Below are 21,707 nucleotides of genomic sequence, written 5' to 3'. Positions count from 1 at the left end.
TGCCGCCGCCACCGCGCCAGCTGCGCATGCGCCAGGAGGAAGTGACGTCACACGTAGCACAGATGACGCGGGAGAACATTTTTGCCGATCCTCGGTGCGCAATAATGTGACACATGCGTGACGTACCCTATACGTCACGCACACGTATCTCATGGAGTTTTTTTTTTCCTTGAGAGGCGTGCTGCTCAGTCAAAAGGCGCGATGCGGGGATTATGTATAGTGAGCGCAGGTTCTGTGCATTCGGAATCTTTTGATTTCCGTTCTTTTTCTTCCGGTGATTTGGTAAGGCGGCTAGCATTAGAGGCGATGCAGGGATCGTGTGTTTACTTTCTTCATTGTAATGAAAACTTCAAGAGTACTTACCATATGCGGCGCCGCACATATATCGAGTAACTCAGCATGAGTTATTTACACACGCGCGCGTCGACACACATTGCAGTTTTGCAGTGTGTGGAAAAGAAATAACTGTCAAGACTGAGAGTCTCTTCCAAGGATGAGTAAACTTTAACGTTTGGACAAATTATACAATATGTTGTTTAGCGTATGGGCAGACAATGTTTCGTCAGTATAGTTGTTTAACAAAAGAGGCATAATCTAAAATGCAAAAGCGTCCTATTAAGCCAAGTATACGCGCATTCAAAAGCAGTCAAATATCTTTAGCGCTACCCAATTCTGGCGCTCAGGTTTAAGAAGCTCGCACCAAACTGCAAGGGACAATCAATAATCGAAAGGAAGGATACGTGCATGCTGTCCTGTTTTGCTGAGGGTGCAGCTCCAAGCCGTCACTATTTTGAAACCGCGCTGTCTACGTTAACTAGCCTGCCTCTTTCTCTTTCATCCTTTCCGCACTTTTAGCGGGAAAAATAAAAAGAAAGAATGCGTGCTGCTGGTCGACTAGAGCCGCAGGTCGGCTGCACCTTCGCCTTTACCTTCTCCTCTCGAAGCCGCGCACTGACGATGGCCATGCGCCTCCTTGCATCCTTCCCGCGCATTCGACTTGAAAGGCAGCTTGATGCTACCCTGTCATTTCTTTCAGCAGAAACCATACCTCCAGTAAAAAAAATAAATATAATGATATGAAAACCCCTTCCGGGCGCGCAGGAGTGACGCAGCCCCTACGTCACTACAGTGTCGTGTGATTGCGCGCGCAGGCTCTGCAGAACTGCCCTTCCGCTGGTGCGCGGGGGCCACCGCCGACTCCTCTGCGGCGCGGTGACTCAGGTGCCGCCGCCTCTAAGTTCGCTGCGACGCGCATGCAGTGACGTCATTGTTCTTCCGATACACCGCCGCCACTGCGCATGTGCGGGGGGCACATATCTGGCACCGTGCCGGAACCAGCGCTGTCACCTATGGAAATATTGAGCTGAGCTGAGGCTGATCGACAAATCTTCGTAATTTGTTGCTTCCGGAATTTTTCTCGGGATGGCGATTGGTCAGACAGCAGCCAATTTTTTTTTCTAAACGGGATGGCATCTAGACCGATGCTTCTTGCTTACATATGAATTTCCGTTTGGAAGTTTACGTTGTAGTGCCCAAAGAAAGGGGGGGGGGGCAGTAACAGTCTTTGCAGACCCTGGAATGTTTCAACTTACGATATTGCTTATTGAATGGCGCATCTCGCTTTATCATAACGACCAGAAGTTCGGTACGGCTCGAGAATTTGCTCACAAAAAATACAGTTATGGTCAGAGTTCAACAAATGATTCGATTTCTTCCTGTCGTTCCGTAATAGCCACTGTCATGGGGAGTGGGGGTGTATACTTCGAAGAAACCGCAGTCCTTGATAGAAAAGCGATGTTTTTCAGGCTTTATCGTGAATTCGAAGACTATTGCATCGAGCTTTTCCCTCAACCTTAGGGCTGTCGTCGAAAGTTGTCGCGAAGAGAACGACGTCTTATTGATATCCTTAGCAACTTTTGTATTTTGGTTGCTGCCAGCTCATCACAATTCGTTTTAGTGTCTCTAGCGAAGAGCAAGTACGAAATGACATGACCTAAAACTCGCAATTGTCAACCTGTATGAAGAATGCTATTTTCACTCTCTCATTCACGACGACGACTTGTCAGTAACTGCTTTTTAGGGCCATAACAAAGAAATTATTTGCCTTGCCGAACCTGCCCAGTGTGTCTCGAAAAACAGCAAAGAATAAAGAAAAATTGACGCCTGCTGTTTTTGTCTCCAGATCCCTTGGTGACGCCCTCGAACTATTCAATGGCTGTATCAACCCTTGGTGACGCCCTGGAACTATTCAATGGCTGTATCAAGTCAGTAAGACATATTTCTTCCATTTGGTAACGAATTGTTTGCGCCGTTAGGTAAAACAAGGTAGTTGCTTTGGCGTGACATTGCACTGTGGTGTTTTCTAATGTTAGAACTCGAACTCTTTCGATCCACGTTTGTCGATCTTTTGATGACGGCGATGCGCGTACGCTGTAATTCCGGATGAGACTCATCATCATCATCATTATCATCAGCCTGATTATACCCACTGCAGGGCGAAGGCCTCTCCCATATTTCTCCACTCAACCCGGTTCTGTGCTAGCTGCATCCACTTGACCCCTGCGAACTTCTTAATCTCATCCGCCCACCTAACTTTCTGCCGCCCCCTGCTACGGATGAGACTACAGATTGCTAATAGTCTGTTACCGGGAACGCTGGGTTGATGTCGAATGCTGGTTGTGTTCTGTATTCAGTTCAAGGGGAGGTTCAAAGTCTGATTTGAGAGAATGAATGGAAAGACTACCTCAATACAGTCCTAAAAAATATAATCATTGTGCCTTTGTGCATGCTCACCAGGCGATGCTCAACAATGCAATTAGGATTTTTGTTCCTCTGTTCTAGACTCGGTCGATGCTTACGATGCCGATCCCTGTTCCAGCGGCAAATGCAAGTTTACCTCGAAGGAAATTGTTGATGTTTTCAGCGTCTCCACTTCATGTAGGGTGCTTACTCTTGACCGGTGTGAGATGATTACTTGTTCGCTAAAACGCCTAGGTCCACATAATTTAGTTATGCTGCGGTGGTGGTAGGGATACAACCTGCGTAATCGTGATGCGCTTCTATAATTGCTTTATGCTCAGGTTGGACGTATATGCCCAACATCGCGACTCAGTGCTGAATTACTACAGAAGTGTCGGAAAAGGTACGTCAGATGAGTGTTATTCACGCTGTTCATATCCCTGACGACATAATGATGAAAGGTTTTGTGGATTCAATTTTCACGCCATCCCATAAAGTAGCCACTTTCTTCAGCTTAACGGAGAACGGTCTACCAATAATAGAGCAGTGGGTACCTGCATTTTCCAGGGTAGCAACTTTATGGCCACCAAAGTTACCTCAAGAGTGTACATCTGTGTCCTTCTATAACAGAATTTTTTTGGCCACGGCTCCGCCACTGACTATTGTTACCGACAGGGTTTCTCGCTTTCGTCGCGCGGTCGTAATAATGTCGCGCTATCGGTGGCGTGATCATGGCTCGTTCTAACTGCTGCAGTGCACTTAATATAGAAAAGAACGGCACTACCAAGATATTGAAGTGTGAACTTTTACAAATATCTATATCATAAAATGTTTGATGAATATGGAGATTTCGCGACCAAATGCAATCTTAAAGTAACGATATCGTGTTTTAAGTCCACTTACAACCACTGTCTTAGAGTCGATGCCAGTTGATGTTGTGATGTATAAGTCATCGGCGAATATCGATGTTTTTTCAAGATTTAATATAAGATCCTCATGTATAAGCAACACAAGTGTGTCGTAATCATCTCTGCTTTCCAAAATCTTGGGATATATTAATGTATCTGTAAGAAAGGTTTGAGACCTCTTCATCTCAAAAGAATCCGTTAGTCGTTTGCGTTGGCGAGTTAAAATACTGCCATAATATTTTGGGCAGCTTCTACATGGCTGTTTTTTGCACTCTTGTGACATGAAATCTTTACACCGGAACGAAAAGAACTAACGGAAGGACAATTCTGCGCTCTTCAGAATTGAAGCCGCTGAGAAAGTTAGTGCATTATTACATTAAAGTTATGACCCAGTTTTTTTGCTATGCTTGCTAAATAAATGGAACACTCCGAAAATTACTGTGGTCACCTGTCGGCGGGAAGTGCAGCGTACTTAACTTGAAGTGTTTATTAGCTACAGGTCTTGTATATCTACCGTTTCTTCACAAATAAAGACAGTGTTCGAAATAATCTCATGACAATACAAAATTTAGGCACAGGTAAAATTCTTGGAACAAATATTTATAGCTGCACACCTTTGCGACCATATAGACTATCAAGTACGTGTATTATAGTTGAAGGCATATGATCGAAAATGAATTGGAGGTAGTTTAAACTTGTCGAGTAAATGCATTATAGCGCCTATGTCCTTTTTAACCTGGTCTGTGTATTCCTGGCAGAAAATAATGAATGTATACTTTTACTTTGCCAAGGAAGGCCATTTTTGCAATTTTCATTTTTTTCCTGCATCCTCCCAGAATCTGCCACTTCTTTCAATGTAATCAGCGGGCTTTATTTACAATTTCTTATGTGGTCTTTGCCCTAAATGCCGTGTTCAGGTTCATTTCTAAGATTTTTTTAGGTTCTTATTTCCACATGCTTAATATGTAGCTAAATCTCGTTCGTGCCTTGACATATTACGCCCAGTATTTGTGTTCCGGAAGTTCACAGATCTTTGCCCGGTATATGTTCAACACCTTTCATTGTTCATATTGCCCAATTGCATGCCTAAGGATACACATTGTACTTGCTAATTGGGCAAATCGACACCAATAGGCTTGCACCATCATTAGTGCATGTATGCAATAATTGACCTACCAGGCGTTTGTGCCAGTGATTACACGCATAAATGCAGTGTCTCCGAAGCGAAGAACTTCAGACAACATGAAATGACGTTCTGAACAGTCGCTGCTAGTTAAGTAGATAACCTGGGCTTGCATGCAGTATATCGCAGTAGTGATGGATGCATCGCGACAAACAGAACTTGCCTGCATAGGACCTCCCGGCGATAAGTCCAAGTAGAAACAGAAAACGAATAGCCGGCTTCATTTTATGGTTTCTAAAGTCGCGTATACACCGCACAAAGTACTTCCTTTAGAGTGTCCCGTGAAAGCAGATTATCAATTTAAAGGCCCCTAAAACCCTCCTATATACACATATGATGGGCCCGAGAAGCTTTTATTCGAAAGGTGTGACGGTTTTCTTGTCTCTCGGTAGGTACGCATACGAAATGGTAATATAGACGCAGCTGTGCAAAAACAAGTCAAGGTGTGTGATTGATTTGTCAAGTAACATTAGAAAAAGACAACAAGGGTGGCATTTTGATGACATTTTCTCCATTGTTATTTGTATGCCTATGACAATCAATTTTACATACGTCTAAGTGCAGATTGCATTCAGAGAAACTTTTAGGTTGAAGGTGACTGTAATAACTGCATTCTGCTCGCGTTCGTTTGAAATGTCGTTCAAGTGATTATTCCTAGTGTTTGTTTTCCAAGAATGTCTCCCGAGAAAAGCAGAACACCAGTCAGGTGGAAATATTGTGCCCGATGGAAAAAACGGTATGCCCGCGCGGTCAGGCGGGGGCAGGGATCGAACCTAGAACTTCTCGAATAAGAGGTTACTTTAACGCTTCTGCTGCTGCAAAGGCGAAGCATGACACCCAAGACGGTATGCAAACTTTCCGGGCTGCGAGGTTCATTCGAAACTGAGCGCTGAGTCGAGACCGGTCCAGCGATGTTACGAAGCTTTTTCCTAGCGCACACCAATGAAGAAAGCCGGGCTCTAGGCCGGACAACACTTGTACCGTTTTTTGCCGTTGTGCCTATTACGGGCGATTTCTGAGCAGCTTCTTACGTATCGTAGAATATCTGATGCGGCTGGCAAACGAAGCCTTGCATTTTAAGTGCGAAACGCAGGACGAGCAGTGAAGGAGTTTAAGCATCGACAAAAATCCCCCCCCCCCCCTCACAGCCCCGCTATCTTCGGGCACTTTGCCGTAAAACGCGGATAATGAACTCAGTATAGACGCAGCGTGCAGTCTTGGACTATAGGCGTCGTCTTCGTTTAGACAAATCTACGTTATAGAGAAAGTAATCGCATGCGCAAGGAGCCGCCGAGTCCGATTACTCGACTAATGAGTAACTGCCTCGCAATCATCTGGACCACTTCAAAATTCAACCTGTACTTAAGGTTCGACGGTTCAGCGCAGTAAGGGGTCACCACGCGCTCTGCTGGCTCTTCAGTTTGAAAGATCCCTTCAGCCGTCTCGCTCTGTGAAGCTTGTGTCTTCGAGACTTTGACATCACTTCAGCCTAGAAGTCTGAGTGCAAGCATTCTGACGCAGACTTTTTTCCTGGGCCCCCGTTGATGCTGCCTAAACCAAAAAGACGACAATGCGTTCTTGGGACCAGCAGGCGCTAACAGGTTCGCAGCACAAAAGGTGCGTTCTCATCATGAGGTGCAAAATCTAGTCGATTACCTCGAAGGGATCACGTATCGCTACCATCGTGTGGGATCGGCGACGGATTCAAGGTCCTCAGTCAGAGAAATGGATATCTCCGGCCATTTCAGCGCGCCGCCGACCGCTATCAAAGTTTCTCCGACCGGCGTGTTCCAACATGTTACAGTTTCCTGCCTGCCATGTGTTTGCACGAGCGCTTAATAACCGTTGCCTTCGGGAAGAGTTACCGAACGTGCCTATTTCGGTATTGTTCCTCCAGTGCCAGTCGGCTGCGGCGAGGCCTGCATGCATGCGCAATATCCGAAGTAGGCCTTCGCGCTCTCTTGATGCTCCTTCCCTTCATCTATATGGAACGCCGAACGTATAAAAGTGGCTATCGCTCCTGCCGAGCAGTCGCCGTGGATAAACCTGCTTTGTCAACGTGTCTCCCTGCTCCGTTGTACCTACTTCAATGGCGGTTTTATTGAACCTAAGCGCAAGTTTAGGCGTGCGAAGCCAGCACCACGGCTCGCCTTGCGGCGAGCCTGGGGAATAGCGCCGCAGGCGCTGCCTGTCAGATGACGGTGGTAGCACCAGTAGCGGGCGCGTAAGCGCTCTTCAATTCGAGCGGGCAGTAGGAGGGGAGCGGCGGCGCTGGTCGCGTGGTGCGTCAGTATAATGCCCATCTACCAAAGATTAAAATTATGATTTAGTAGGCTTTCTTTCAAAAATGTTGATCTCGTTGCCTATTATGATGTATGAGATGAGAGGTGTTAAAAACGTAGAAGTTGCCCAATAAACTAAACATTAACTGTTTTTCGCCGTAAATCATTTCTCGTGGTTTTAGAATATACCTAATGATGTTACCGAAGTAATGAATTATATTACCTGAATGATTTTCCTACTTGCGGGCGAAGATGTCGAAACACTGGCTATTGCCACATTTTTGAATGAGTCTACTCTGTAATAATTTACACGAAGACCTTCGCAGCCTCGTTTCGGAGCGAGCATAGGTTTTGGCTTTGTAAAGGCATCTTCCGCATATTAGATTATTATGGTGTTCACGGCATTTTTTGTGGTGTTGCTGCGCTGGACAGCTGATATTTTGCAGTTTTGCCACCAAAAGGAAGTGGATTCGAATATTACAATTACAAAGAATGGCAAGTACACACCTCATCTTTTACTGCAATAGCGGCGATCAAATATGCAATAGTATTGCTGTAAGGAACGGTTTAACGCTTTTCATTTGAGACATGGAATAACAAGTTGTGGAATTATGCTATTATCGTTAAACAGGCGATGACAGGGTCTTTCGACTTATTGCCGTTTTATACACATTTGAATATTATACTGGTCTGTGATTCTACAAGCAAGTTTTAGTGCTTAGCGCGTGGCGCATATTAAAAAACAACGCCATAGAATTCGGAATCAGGAAGCTCCTCCCACTGAGAATATTATACTGGTCTGTGATTCTACAAGCAAGTTTTAGTGCTTAGCGCGTGGCGCATATTAAAAAACAACGCCATAGAATTCGGAATCAGGAAGCTCCTCCCACTGAGAGCGACCGCCATTTATAAATATTCGCGTAACATTCAAAGTGAATCGATATAAAAGGACCCTTTCTTTTTTTGTGTGAACGATTGACACAGTAATCGTCCCTCATGCAGAAGTGCTTGCTGAAGAAGTTCCCGCACAAAAGCGATATAGAGTAAGATATATGTTTTCAGCATAAGGCACGGTCGAAGTCAGTGGGCTGCAAGGTTAGGTTCCTTAGCTTGTCGAAGCATTGACCCGTCGCATTAGACAGGCGACGACGCCAACACGGTACACGGTCACTCATCACCATAGTGTGAGGTTTTCGGTCCAGCGAAGCCGCCGGAACTGGCGATCGCCCTATCAGTTTTTGTCCAAGCGGAGACCGAACGAGAACTTGACGCCCGATGGGTTAACGGCCTGAACAGCTGTACTTGTCTGCAGATTAACCGTGTTAGAAAAAAGAAAAGAAGAAGCTACACTTTAAAAGTACCTCCTTCTCATCAGTATTGACCTTGGCCAGAAATATTAGTAGGCGCCGAACTGCCGGTCCTTTACGCGACGGGTAGGCCTAGCGCGAGTACGCGGGATTTGGATCTGAGATTTTGGCGATTACGCAGCGCGCATTCACCAGGTTAAGCGGCTGCATGTGGCCATCGAGTGTAATTCTGGTAGTAATGACCCCAAATCGACGACTGCTTACAACGCAAAGCGCACACACGTTGAACGGGAAGCGTCGATGTGGCCCTGTCTGGCGAGCGAAGCTGGCAACTGTTAGCGGCGCTTGGGGATAGCCGGCACTGGGCTTCTAGTAGCCCAGTTGCAGTTTGTGAAGAAATAAAGGTGAAACTGGGTGTGAAAAGAAGTGGTTATTGTTGGTATTACTAGTCAGCGGGCGTGTTGTGCCACGAGAAAGAGCAGCATGCATCCAGTCATTCCAAAAGCCATGTAACTATATCCTCGCCCAAAGATTCTGGATGAACTGGATGAACAGGGATGAACTTGTACTGTGGCATAAGAAGAGACTGTGGACAAATATATGCATGATGAAATGCAGGCCGAAGCAATGAAGAGACCACGAGAAAAGAACACCACATGTGGTGCTGCATATTTCTTTTTGCCTTGCTAAGCAACTCGGGGGATGAACTGTACATAATGATTGGTGACATAGACAGGAAAAGTAGAAGGTAGGCTTGAAAATCAATACACAGAAGACTAAGGTAATGTTCAACAGCCTCGGAAAGGAACAGCAGTTTACATTAGGTAGCGAAGTACTGGAAGTAGTAGTCGAACATGTCTACTTAGGGCAGGTAGTAACCGCAGATCCGGACCATGAAAAGGAAATAACAAGAAGAATAAGATTAGGATGGAGCGCATTTGGCAAGCACTCGCAGATTATGTCTAGCAGCTTACCGGTATCGCTAAAGAGGAAAGTATATAACAATTGCATCTTACCTGTACTCACCTATGGCGCTGAAACGTGGAGGCTAACCAAAAGAGTTCTACTTAAGTTGAGGACAACCCAGAGGGCTATGGAACGAAAAATGGTAGGGGTAACATTAAGAGATAGGAAGCGTGCAGAGTGGGTCAGAGAAATAACTCAAGTTACCGACATTCTAGTGGACATTAAGAAGAAGAAATGGACATGGGCAGGACATGTAGTGCGAAGAGAGGATAACCGATGGTCGCTTAGGGTAACAAACTGGATTCCAAGGGAAGGAAATCGTAGCAGGGGGCGGCAGAATGTTAGCTGGGCGGATGAGGTTAAGAAGTTCGCAGGGGTCAAGTGGATGCAGCAAGCACAGAACTGGATTAAGTGGAGAAATATGGGAGAGGCCTTCGCCCTGCAGTGGGTATAGTCAGGCTGCTGCTGCTGATGATGATATTTCTTTTTGTACTGCGCTTAACTGTGTCTTCACGTGGTGTGGCCAGTAACTGAGATGACTGCGTCCCCTGTGCCGAGACATATCTCGACTGTATGTTTTCCAAACTGGTGGCATTTGTCTTCGCTAGGCTCTATTTGTCTGACCGGTTCAAATGCACTATAAATAAGCTAGCTTACAGTTACTATGCAGTTGTAAAGGCAAATATTATTTTTTTGCGGAATGTACTATTTTAGTTGTATTTGTAGCTATCTAATTGTCATAATAGCTACTGCAGCGAATCTTCCGGCAAAATGTAGAAATCTGATTCATGCGCTTTGCAGAGACCATGGTAAATATCATTGCTTGCGATAGTTCATGCATCTCTAATCATAATATATATATTATGATTAGGGCAGTCGCCCTGGTACTAAGCCGAGGTGTTTCTATAGCTCGGGGGCTAGTCAACTTGACCGATGGACAGACCGAAGTGCTGCTGACAAACTTCAGCGACGAGCGTCAGCAAATTCCGAAAGGCACAACTGTGGCCTTTTTCGACAGCATCCTAAATGCGCAGCACTGCTTCTCACTGCAACAGGAAGGGCCAATGTGCAAGACACCCGTAACCATCGTCGATGTGAGTCCAAATTTGTCTTCTTCAGAACGGGACCGCCTTTTGGATCTCATAGATCAATTTCGAGACTGCTTTGCTTCCGAATCACGGGTCGGCCAAACGCCCTTGACAAAACATCGAATCATTACGGATGACTCGAATCGCCCGATTCGACAAAATCCTTACCGTGTGGCTCCGAAAGAACGTGAAGCCATTCAGCGCCAGGTGGCCGAAATGCTTAGAGACGACGTTATTCAGCCGTCAAAGAGCCCCTGGGCTTCCCCCGTGGTGCTTGTTAAAAAGAAGGACGGCAGCTTACGATTTTGCATAGACTACCGCAAGCTCAACCAAGTGACTAAAAAAGACGTGTACCCTCTTCCTCGCATCGACGATTCCCTTGATCGCCTACGAAATGCACGTTACTTCTCATCAATGGACTTGAAAAGTGGATATTGGCAGATAGAAGTAGATGAGAGGGATCGGGAGAAGACAGCATTCGTCACTCCCGACGGATTGTATGAGTTCAAGGTGCTTCCGTTCGGTTTGTGCTCGGCACCAGCAACATTTAAGAGGCTGATGGACACTGTACTCTCGGGACTTAAGTGGCAAACATGCCTGGTGTATCTTGACGACGTGATTGTGTTTTCGGCCACATTTGAAGAGCATCTACGCCGTTTGCTAGCTGTGTTTCAGGCCATACGATCTGCAGGCCTCACCGTAAAACCCGAGAAGTGCCACTTCGGTTACGAGGAGCTGCAGTTCTTAGGCCACGTCGTTAGCCAAGAAGGTGTGCGGCCTGATCCTGAAAAGCTCTCCGCAGTCGCCAAGTTCCCAATACCTACGGACAAAAAGACATTGCGGCGCTTCCTGGGTCTTTGCGCCTATTACCGTCGGTTTATTGCTGGCTTCTCACGAATTGCCTGGCCATTAACTTCGTTGACGCGTGACAACGCTGTCTTTAGCTGGGGTGAAGAACAGCAACAAGCTTTTAATGAGCTGCGGAGGCGTTTACAGACACCACCTGTTCTGGCACACTTTGATGACGTCGCCCCTACACTGCTTCATACGGATGCTAGCAACGTGGGCTTAGGTGCTGTGCTGGTGCAGCGCCAGGATGGTGTGGAAAAAGCAATTGCTTACGCCAGCAGGACCCTATCTAAAGCGGAAGCGAACTACTCGACAACCGAAAAAGAATGCCTTGCAGTGGTATGGGCGGTTATGAAGTTCCGCCCTTATTTGTACGCTCGCCCCTTTGAAGTCGTTAGCGGCCATCACTCTCTCTGTTGGCTGACGAACCTAAAGGACCCTTCAGGGAGACTCGCGCTTTGGAGCTTTCGATTACAAGAATTTGACATGGCCATTATTTACAAATCTGGAAGGAAGCACACGGATGCTGATTGCCTTTCCCGAGCGCCGGTCGAACCTTCCACTATGAACGATGAAGGCACTGCGTTTTTAGGTGTCATAGATGACGCAACGCTTTCCCAACAGCAGCGAGAGGACCAGCAATTGCTCCCTTTTATTGATTTCTTGGAAAAGCGAACTACGGTTGTGCCTAAGATTTTCGCCCGAGTAATGCCTTCGTTCTTTATTTGCAACAACGTACTTTACAAGAAGAACTTCCGCCCAGGGGGAAACAGTCATTTACTCGTCGTCCCATCAGCTCTCCGCAGTGAAGTTTTGCAAGCGTGTCACGACGAGCCAACCGCCGGTCACCTAGGCTACACCCGCACTTTGGCTAGAGCACAGCATGGATACTACTGGCCAAAACTGCCGGCGACAGTGAAACACTATGTACGTACGTGCATAGACTGCCAGCGCCGTAAATCACCCCCTGTAAAACCAGCTGGCCTACTCCACCCTCTTCAAGTGCCAACGAAACCTTTTAAACAAATCGGCATGGACCTCCTGGGACCGTTTCCGACGTCCACAGCCGGTAATAAATGGATAATTGTCGCCACCGATTATCTAACCCGCTGCGCGGAGACCAAGGCTCTGCCAAGGGGTACCGCCGCTGAAGCAGCTCGGTTCTTCGTTGAGAACATTGTCCTGAGGCATGGCGCTCCGGCACTCATTATAACAGACCGAGGAACTGCATTTACGGCCGAACTTTTGGAGACCGTTCTCCGCCTCAGTGGCACCAGTCATCGTAAAACTACAGCCTATCACCCCCAAACCTACCTTCAAGAAGGACGGTCCACCGTCCGAAACTGTTGGAATAAAATAGATAATCGGGAAAGTTGTGTGACATCCAGTTTATATATATATATATAAGAAAAAGTAAGTACTATCACTCGAATCCATGCCCAATTACAAACGTAGTATATTGGTAACTACATCACTACTGCTATTAGTCCTTGAAATTCAGTGCGCTTTTTTTTGTTGCTATCCCGTAATACTTCATATACATTAAATGATAGCTTCAACCTGCCTTTCTGTTATAAAGTACAGAGAGAATGCTAGATTCAATTTCACAGCAAACATTTGCAATACCGCTCCTATTAATGTGAAGTCAGCAAATCAGCTGAGTGGGAAGGTGTCCTGCAATAACAGTATGAGAGAGCGGCAAAGGCGTTTGGTGATGCCAGCCTCAGTGAGCCACACTCTGCCCGGCCTGCTGGCTCGGGTATCGGACTGTGGTATAGCACTGAGTAGGTGGCCTTTTTTGTGTGTCTTATAGATTATCTTCTCTTTGCCGTTTAAGCAAGACCCTTATGCGCCGCCGGAGACATGGTGGACAAGGCGTGGTAAATCATCCTTCCAAGGCTGAGGTCATCTCGCATCACTATTCTATAGATATTAGCTTTGAAAGCGTAATGTCGGTTCGGCACCTGAAAAACCTTGGCCCCTTCTCTGATCACAGGCATTTTTGTAAATATTGTTAAGAAGCGGACAGACTAATGCTCGATTACAGTGAAATGATGTTTAATGAAATTTTGCCGAGCCTAGCGTGAGCGCCCCTGTCCGTGCAACTGTCCGCTTATTATTCCTTGAATTGTCCGTAACATGACCTGGGCCACCGAGCGATCGTCTGGATCGTGGACGAGGAAGTTTACCGATGTTGATTATTCCATGGTATGATAATGGGCGTGTCTGGATGCTTCAAGAAGAAGAGAAAGAAGGAAGAATAGGCTTGCTGGCACGATGATACCTGATGAACCTTGGTCCAGGACAATCTCGGGCCACATGTTGCCGAGACTCGATGGCGGAGTCCAAGGCACGTACCGCATGGCATAGGCAGGGGATGATGTCTTGAAGTATAGCGGTGTCTTGTGTCGTGGGGTCTTTGGTCGGCAAATCTGGTCAGTGGAGTCACATATGACCATTCGTGTCTCTTCTTGTGCCTTGTGGTCATCTGTGGCCGTCTCGCGTCAGTCTCTCCTTCATTATGTCTTGTGGTCGGGGCGGGGGGATGGGGCAGAGGAACGGCAAGGTCTTGCTTGGTCCGGCAGGCTGGAAAAGTGCCATGCGATGCCTCCTAACAACGCTCCGTCTCCGCTCTGCTACATTTTGTCGCCTAACACCAGAAGCCGCCGGGTATCTGCTCATTTTGTCTTTTCCCTCCGTTCTGGATGGCGACTACGTTGTTTGCCCCATAACCGACGTGACTCTTCAGCGTAGCGTCGCTCTCCCTCGCATTATAGTGCATGTAGCGAATAACAGCACTTGTATTCCAGCCCTGAACTTCAACTCTTTTGTGCAACTTCTTCCTGAAGGCATTTCTCTCGCCAAACTGACCCCATTGTCGGAGTTTAGTGTGGCTGCTCTTTTACGTGACCCTATTGCTGGAGTGCCGACACGACCTGCGCCGTTGCCACCTCAGGAGGTCTGCATATCCGGCATGGTTGCTCCTGAATTGTGGCCTGATCGTGCTAAAGCACTCACGACCCTTCTGACATCTTACAGCGATATTTTTGGTTTTGGTGACCGACCCTTGGGTCAAATGTCCCTCGTAAAACATCTCATCAATATTGGAGACGCCAGCTCAGTTCACAGACCACCTTACCGAGTCGCCATTTCTGAGCGTAGCCTCATACAAGATGAAGTCGACAAGATGTTGGCAGGGAACATATAAAGTTTTCTAGCAGTCCCTGGGCGTCACCGGTCGTGCTTGTTAAAAAGAAGGGCAGTACCTGGAGGTTCTGCGATGATTACCGACAACTCAACAAAATTACAAAGAAGGACGTTTACCCGCTCCCCAGGATAGATGCTTAACAAAAACTTGTGTAACCTGTATGAGCTAGAATATGAATCCCCTGGATCATATATGGACGAAATTGCTAGTGTCAAAAGTCAGTTACAAAGACATGATATCGGAACGATACAGGGGTGCCTTAAATCGATCTCGTGTCAAGCGTGCTTTGCACTGCGAACGGCCGACGAGGCAAGCTTTGCTTGATGAACGTCATCATGCGACTGCAAATCTAATTCCGGGAATTATGCGTAATGGCACATTGGTTACGAGTACGAATGAGGTTACGTGCGCATTCGTGGATTATTACTCGATGTTGTTTAGTGCCACTCCTCCTGTAAGAAATTCTAACATCTCGCGTTTCACATCCCTGGTGACCACTTTATCAGAAGGATGATGCCCTTAACTGCTTGCACGGTGCCAGTTATTTTTCTTCGATTGATCTTTGTTCCGGTTATTGCCAAATCGCTTGTCAACGAATGGAACCGAGAGAAGAGCGCCTTCGTCACACTCGATGGCCTGTACCAATTCAAAGTGATGGCATTTGGTCTGTGCAATGCGCCCTCAACATTCGAGCGCATGATGGACTCTCTTTTGTGTGGTTTCAAATGGACGATGTGGTTATGTTATCTCGATAACGTTACTGTTTTTTCCTCGACCTTCGAGAGCCACCTCTATCGCCTTGATGCCATTCTTGGAGTCTTCCGAAGAGCTGGCGTTCAGCTTAACTCGAAGAGGTGTAGCTTTGGCCAACGTGAACGCAAGGTGCTCGCTGACGTTGTCGATGCCAGTGGCGTTAAACCCGACCCAGACAAAATACGTGTTAAGTGCATTTTCTACACCCCGCTGTTCCAGTGGCGTGCGTAGGTTTCTTGGCCTATGCTACTACTTTCGGCGGTTTGTCCCTAACTTTGCGAAGACGGTTCGTCCACTCACCAATCTTCTGAAGAACAACGCTCCATTTTACTGGGACCAATAACAAGCTCAAGCCTTTTCTGCGCTCATTGCGGCCCTCACCAACCCACCCATCCTGGTACATGTCAATCCATCGGCACCAACGGAGGTACGCACCGACGTCAGTGGTCAAGGTATTGATGCCATTCTCGCCCAACATCAGGTGGGTCGCACTCGCGTCATTGCTTATGCTAGTCGCCTTCTTTCTGCGGCTGAGTCGAATTACTCGATCACAGAACATAAGTGCTTAGCCCTCGTGTGGGCCATTACAAAGTTTTGCCCCTACTTGTTTGGCCACCCGTTCTCCGTCATCATCCACCACCATGCCTTATGTTGGCTTACTACTCTGAAGGATCCTACTCGTCGTCTGGGGTGTTGGGCCCTCCGCCTTCAGGAATACACTTTTTCTGTCGTCCACAAGTGCGGCCGGCTACACGCTGACGTCGACTGCCTGTCGTGCAACCCGGTAGATCCACCACCTGTGAGCGAGTGTGACGATGACACGTGTGTTGGCCACCTCTGACCTTTTAAACATTCGCCATGAACAGCGCTTAGATCCCAAGCTTTGCAGCATTATCAATCCCTTCAACACTAATCATCTTGATGCTACCCTTGCTTTGTTTCTGCTCCACAACGGCACCTTATACCGGCAGAATACGCGAATAGATGACGCCGAGATTCGGCTCGTAGTCCCCGAGCACCTGCGTGCCAACGTTCTACAGGAACTGCATGACACGCCCACTGCCGGTCACCTTGGTCTATCTCGTACGTACGACAGCGTCCGCCGCCGCTTCTTTTGGTCAGGCCTGTACCGCTCTCTTCGTCGTTACGTTGCTTCTTGTGACCGGTGTCAGCGACTGAAGAAGCCCTGGGTGGTGCCTGCTGGACACCTGCAGCCGATCGACATTCCAGTAGACCCGTTGTCCCGATTTGACCTTGATCTCTCGGGCCTTTCCCACTGTCTGCGTCGGGGAATAAATGGATTGCGGTGGCCATGGATTATACTGCGCGCTACGCCGTCACCCGAGCGATACCCATCAGCTGTGCAACTGACGTGGCTGTGTTTCTTCTTCACGACGTCATCCTGCTCTATGGTGCTCCACGCCAGCTGCTAATTGACCGTGGCCGTTGCTTCCTTGCTCGAGTAGTCAACGAAATTCTCCGGTACTGCTCCATTAAGCACTATTTCACCACCGCTTACCATCCACAAACGAACGGCCTCACCGAACGCTCAGCCGCACGCTCACGGACATGCTGTCAATGTATGTCTCGAATGATCACCGTGACTGAGATATTACTTTGGCCTTTGTAACGTTCGCATATAATTCCTGCCGTCACGACACAATGGGCTACTCACCCTTCTATCTTCTATACGGCCGCGACCATCCCCTTTCGTTTGACAGCGTACTGCCTCCCACCGTTAATGCCAGTTCCTATGTTTGTGATGCTATATCTCGAGCTGACGCCGCTCGTGCTATTGCTTGCCGCCGACTAGCTTCCTCCCAAAATTCCCAGAAATGCCGCCATGATTCTCGCCACCGGGACGTCCACTACTCTCCAGGCTCTCTCGTCTTGCTATGGACTTCCGCTCGTAGAGTTGGGCTGTATGAAAAGCTCTTGCCATGCTACGTAGGACCCTACCGTGTTTTACGGCCAGTCACTTCAGTGACATACGAGGTCACCCCTGTGCATCCGTCGCTACTGTCCGCTATAACATGTACCGAGATTATTCATGTCGCCCGAATGAAGCCGTATTACACCTGCGGTAGTTCGACATAATGCGCACCGGAACTGTGCTTTTCGTGGAGGGGAGGGGGGGTAACGTTACATATATGCCCTGCGTCGCTGGACGTTGAAGAAGACGGCAATCAACCGTAGTGACACGGAAGGAATACGAAGCTGTAGCAACGGTAGCTGATGCTACGAGAAGGTTGGCGCCTACCCGAACATCAGCCGTTGCGTTCTCGAACTAACCTTTTTGCCACGTATCAATATTATGTCCAGAGTTGAAGGATGGTTGCACGCGCGAAACTAAGAAGTAGTGTTTAGGCACTCATATAGATATACATCAACATCTCTAATTATTTGCATAGGTATGTGGCGGAACCTCAATAAGTGATCAGCTGTTATCAAACATTCACATTTCCACGTATCGTAGTCATCTGCAATGTGATAATTCACGTTCAAAGAACACCCTAACCGGAATAAAAATGTATCTGTCAAAGTTTTGGCGTCGGACTCAGTAGTTCCTAGGGGAGTCGTAAAAGAAACGGGCGACGTCTGCGCCGACCTGCCGTCGGCCGCTCTTATACACATTAAGTAATGCCGAAAGTTGGGCAAGTTGGTTAACGTTCATGATGGAAAATAGCGCGAAAAAGTACACGAAGCGCCGTGTCTTATACACAGCATGAAAGGCATTTTTGTGTAGGCGGGACACTCAAAGCGCGAGAAGCTTTTGGTGATTCTGAAGGCTTACCAGCAAGCAAAGTTTGTAAGTTACAATGGTGAAGCAGCATCTGTGTAGTTATGCACTATAGGTCATTGCAAAGTATTCCTGCTCGATGATCGTGTCGTTCCAGTGTTACTCGCATAGGCGACTTCTAGCATATGCAATAACACGTATTTTCACTTTAATGTCCTGCCTCAAAATAGCCCCAATGCCAACGCCACTGTGGACTTCTGTTGGTGCCGTAAGATTGAAGTGGCGTAGTATAGGACGCGATACCAGCAAAATCTCCACTTGATGCAATGGGCTTCACGCTCGGGGGTCCATTCAAAGGAGCGCTTCTAGTAGCAGGCGCACAGCAGTCTGACCATGTCAGAAAAGCAATGTATGAAGCAAATAAAATATGAGAATAGCTCCCTTAAACTAGCCAAGCTCTTCGTCAACACTGGCGACTCGCGGATGTCGCTCGGCTCGATTCGTCACGGAGGGGGCGACCCGCGAGAAGCGCCGATCGACAACCAGTGTTCACATCGGCATGCGACTCGCTTCACGACATCCCCTTCACCGAACGAGATTTGAACGAAGAGCCAACTTTCTTGGCGACTCGCGGAGGTCGCGCGACACGATTCGCCACGGAGGGGACGATTAGTCACGGAGGGGGCGACCCGAACGAGTCGTCAGCGACCCGTTTGAGGGAGTCGCCATGGAGTCGCTCGCTGACCGATTTCTTGCGACGCGACTTGAAGTCGCAAAGCTACTGAGCCAATCCGCAGCGCTTCTGCCTCCTTCCAGGGCGGGAAAATTCAAGAGTGCATGCGCGCGTGTGCACGATCGACTTCCTGCGCCCGCAGTTGTTGGGCACACATGTTAAGGAGCACTGCGAGAGTGAAGCGTACTAATTTACGTTTGTACTCGTATCCCTGGTGATGTGCTTGACGCTCGGGCATGAGGCGATTTCGTGATCTGCTATTTCGCGAGAACGCTAACAACAGCGCACACACCACCGCCGCTTCCGTCTTCGTCGAACTATAGCGCGTTGGCGGTCAAAACAGTCCTAAATATGGGAATGACCATAAGATCCGGTTCTTCGTTGATAATTTCACATATTCATACGCGAAATGAGTCCGAATTGATCTACCCCGAGCGCGGTATCAGAAGCCGTAAAGGCGCGAAAGCCGAGCCTTCGTTAAAATCTCGTTCTGAGAGGAGTTTGTCGTGAAGCGAGTCGCATTCCGATGTGAACACTCCCTGTTGATCGACGATTGTCGCCGGTCTCCCCCTCCGTGACGAATCGAGCCGCGCGACCTCCGCGAGTCGTCAGTGTGAACCAGCCTTTACGGACTCTGCTACTTAAGTCGCGTCGCAAGAAATCGGTCAGTGAGCGACTCTCAAACTACCTGAAACGGGTCGCTGGCGACTCGTTCGGGTCTCCCCCTCCGTGACGAATCGTGTCGCGCGACCTCCGCGAGTCGCCAGTGTGAGCCAGCCTTTAGGGTGACTTGACCGGCTTGCAAAGCCGCAGTTTGCTTGAAACCAGATTGTGCCCTACGTTCGTCAATGCAATTCTTAGCCCTATATATTGGCGGTCGCCAGACCGGCACATTATAGGATTGAGGGTATGGCCTACACATGTAAACAGGTCAACACAACGGCTATCAGTTTGGTATAGTCATCGGTCTTCGCAAACACTTACAAATGTCTTCCATCAACTCGTGCAACAGACAGTCCCTGAATGTTTGGATGGTGTTTAGAGCATTGGAAAGCCCGAATTTTGTAAAATTGAACAGTAAATGTCTCTTTATGGTGACAGGGGCGCACCGGAATTTATAAGTAACGTGATAACAGATCAAGAATAGCGTAGTAGTAACAGATCGAGAATAGCTGCCGATGATGTGATTAGGCTATCAGGTATAAAGCCTTTCTTGGGGCTACCACTGAGAAGAGGTTAATCGATGAAGAACTTGTGAGTACCTTCGTCGTTCGCACCAGCGACACAAGGACAGCCAAACGCCTGAAAAATTTCTGGATTACCCTTTGTCTGAAGTTTCTTCAACATGTTTGATGTTTGATGATCGTTTTGTGCTCAGATCGTAGTACGCGCTAGGGCTTCTGGTGCACCCAGCATGAAGAATGGTGTCAATATTGTGAAGAGTACAAGCGGTAAGTCGACCTAGAAAGTGGTCCAATTCGGTGGAAAAAATGGGAGATAATTGAAGGAAAAGCTTAAGCAGGAGCTGGTGTTGTGTGCTACTCAGGTTGATGTTGTCCACGCGAGTAGTGAACTGACTGACCGCGGGAAATGAGAGGAGGAGGAGGAGGAAAAAACTTTATTTAAAAAAAAAGAAAATGTAAACACTCCCAGGAGGACCTACCTTTATGCGTAATTTGCATAAGTAGGTGCGCTATACGAAAAACTTCGCCCGGTCTGAAAGCTATTTAATACAATATGCGCTAGAAACTGAGTAGTGCTATAATTAACGCTATTACCAAATTATGGCTAGACAGCTTTGTACCTAATACCTATAAATTGGCGACGATAACCACCATTCGAAACCCAGAGAAGCAACTTTGGTACATCCCGCCCTATTTCCTCGCCATTCATTATCATCATCACCATCATCATCATCGGCAGCAGCAGCATGACTATATCCACTGCAGGGCGAAGGCCTCTCCAATATTTCTCCAATTACCTCGGTTCAGAGCTGGCTGCATCCACTTGACCACTGCGAAATTAACCTCATCCGCCCACCTAACTTTCTGCCACCCCCTGGTAAGTTTTCCTTCTCTTGGAATACAGTTTGTGCCTTAAGCGATCATCGGTTATCCTCGTTTCGCACTACATGTCCTGCCTATGGCCATTTCTCCTTCTTGATTTCCACTAGAATGTCAGTAACTCAGTGATTTCTCGGACCAATTCTGCACGCTTCCTATCTCTTAGTGTTACTCATACCATTTTTGGTTCCATATGTGTTGTTCTCAACTTAAGTAGAACCATCTTGGGTTGCCTCCACGTTTCAGCCCCGTAGGTGAGTACAGGTAAGATGCAACTGTTGTATACTTTCCTCTTGAGCGATACCGGTAATCTGCTAGTCACATTCTGCGAGTGCTTGCCAATTGCGCTCCATCCCAATCTTATTTCTCTTGTTATTTCCTTTTCATGATCCGGATGAGAAGTTACTACCTGTCCTAAGTAGAAATATTCGCCTACTACTTCCATTGCTTCGCTACCTAACGTAAACGACCGTTCCTTCCCGAAGCTGTTAACATTACTTTAGTCTTCTGCATATTGATTTTCAAAAATGCTAGCCACGCTACTGTCATGGTGGCTGGGGCACCATAGTTTTGACCAGCCTAAATAAACTGGCTTTCGTCTGTCCATAGGTTCTGATGATCAGTTGGCTTATTCGGCATAGCTCGCTCTGTCATCACACCGGAGCCACCATTCTTGCCATGGATGTCGAAATTGTTTACTATAACATAAGTCATTCTGAAATTCTGCATTGTTTAGAGAAGTTGCATTTACATCTTGGAGCAATTTTATAAAATTCTTCCTTGAAAGCAGAAGATTACACATACGCCTCAGTTGTGACTGCATCAGACGATTTCTCGTTCCGAGATCTTGCGCCCTGGGCTCGGTATTGTAAAGAACGTACGTTGGTT

At 47.5% G+C, this 21,707-nt stretch overlaps 1 protein-coding gene across 1 annotated transcript in view; it reads right to left on the bottom strand.

The window, feature by feature from the left end:
• The window catches only part of LOC146175040 (A disintegrin and metalloproteinase with thrombospondin motifs like), a 95,168-nt gene extending 91,368 nt beyond the window's left edge, over nucleotides 1-3,800 (bottom strand). The window contains exon 1 of the mRNA XM_084584385.1: nucleotides 3,643-3,800. The gene's annotated coding sequence lies outside the window, so the exon portion shown is untranslated. The remainder of the gene's footprint in view (nucleotides 1-3,642) is intronic.
• Nucleotides 3,801-21,707: the final 17,907 nt, after the last annotated feature.

The sequence above is a fragment of the Amblyomma maculatum genome, chromosome 11 (genome assembly GCF_055883805.1).
Source record: "Amblyomma maculatum isolate TAMU_Amacu chromosome 11, ASM5588380v1, whole genome shotgun sequence".
Lineage (NCBI taxonomy): Eukaryota > Metazoa > Arthropoda > Arachnida > Ixodida > Ixodidae > Amblyomma > Amblyomma maculatum.
The sequence above is the reverse complement of the archived record's forward strand: the minus strand, read 5'-3'. Positions and strand labels throughout refer to the sequence as shown.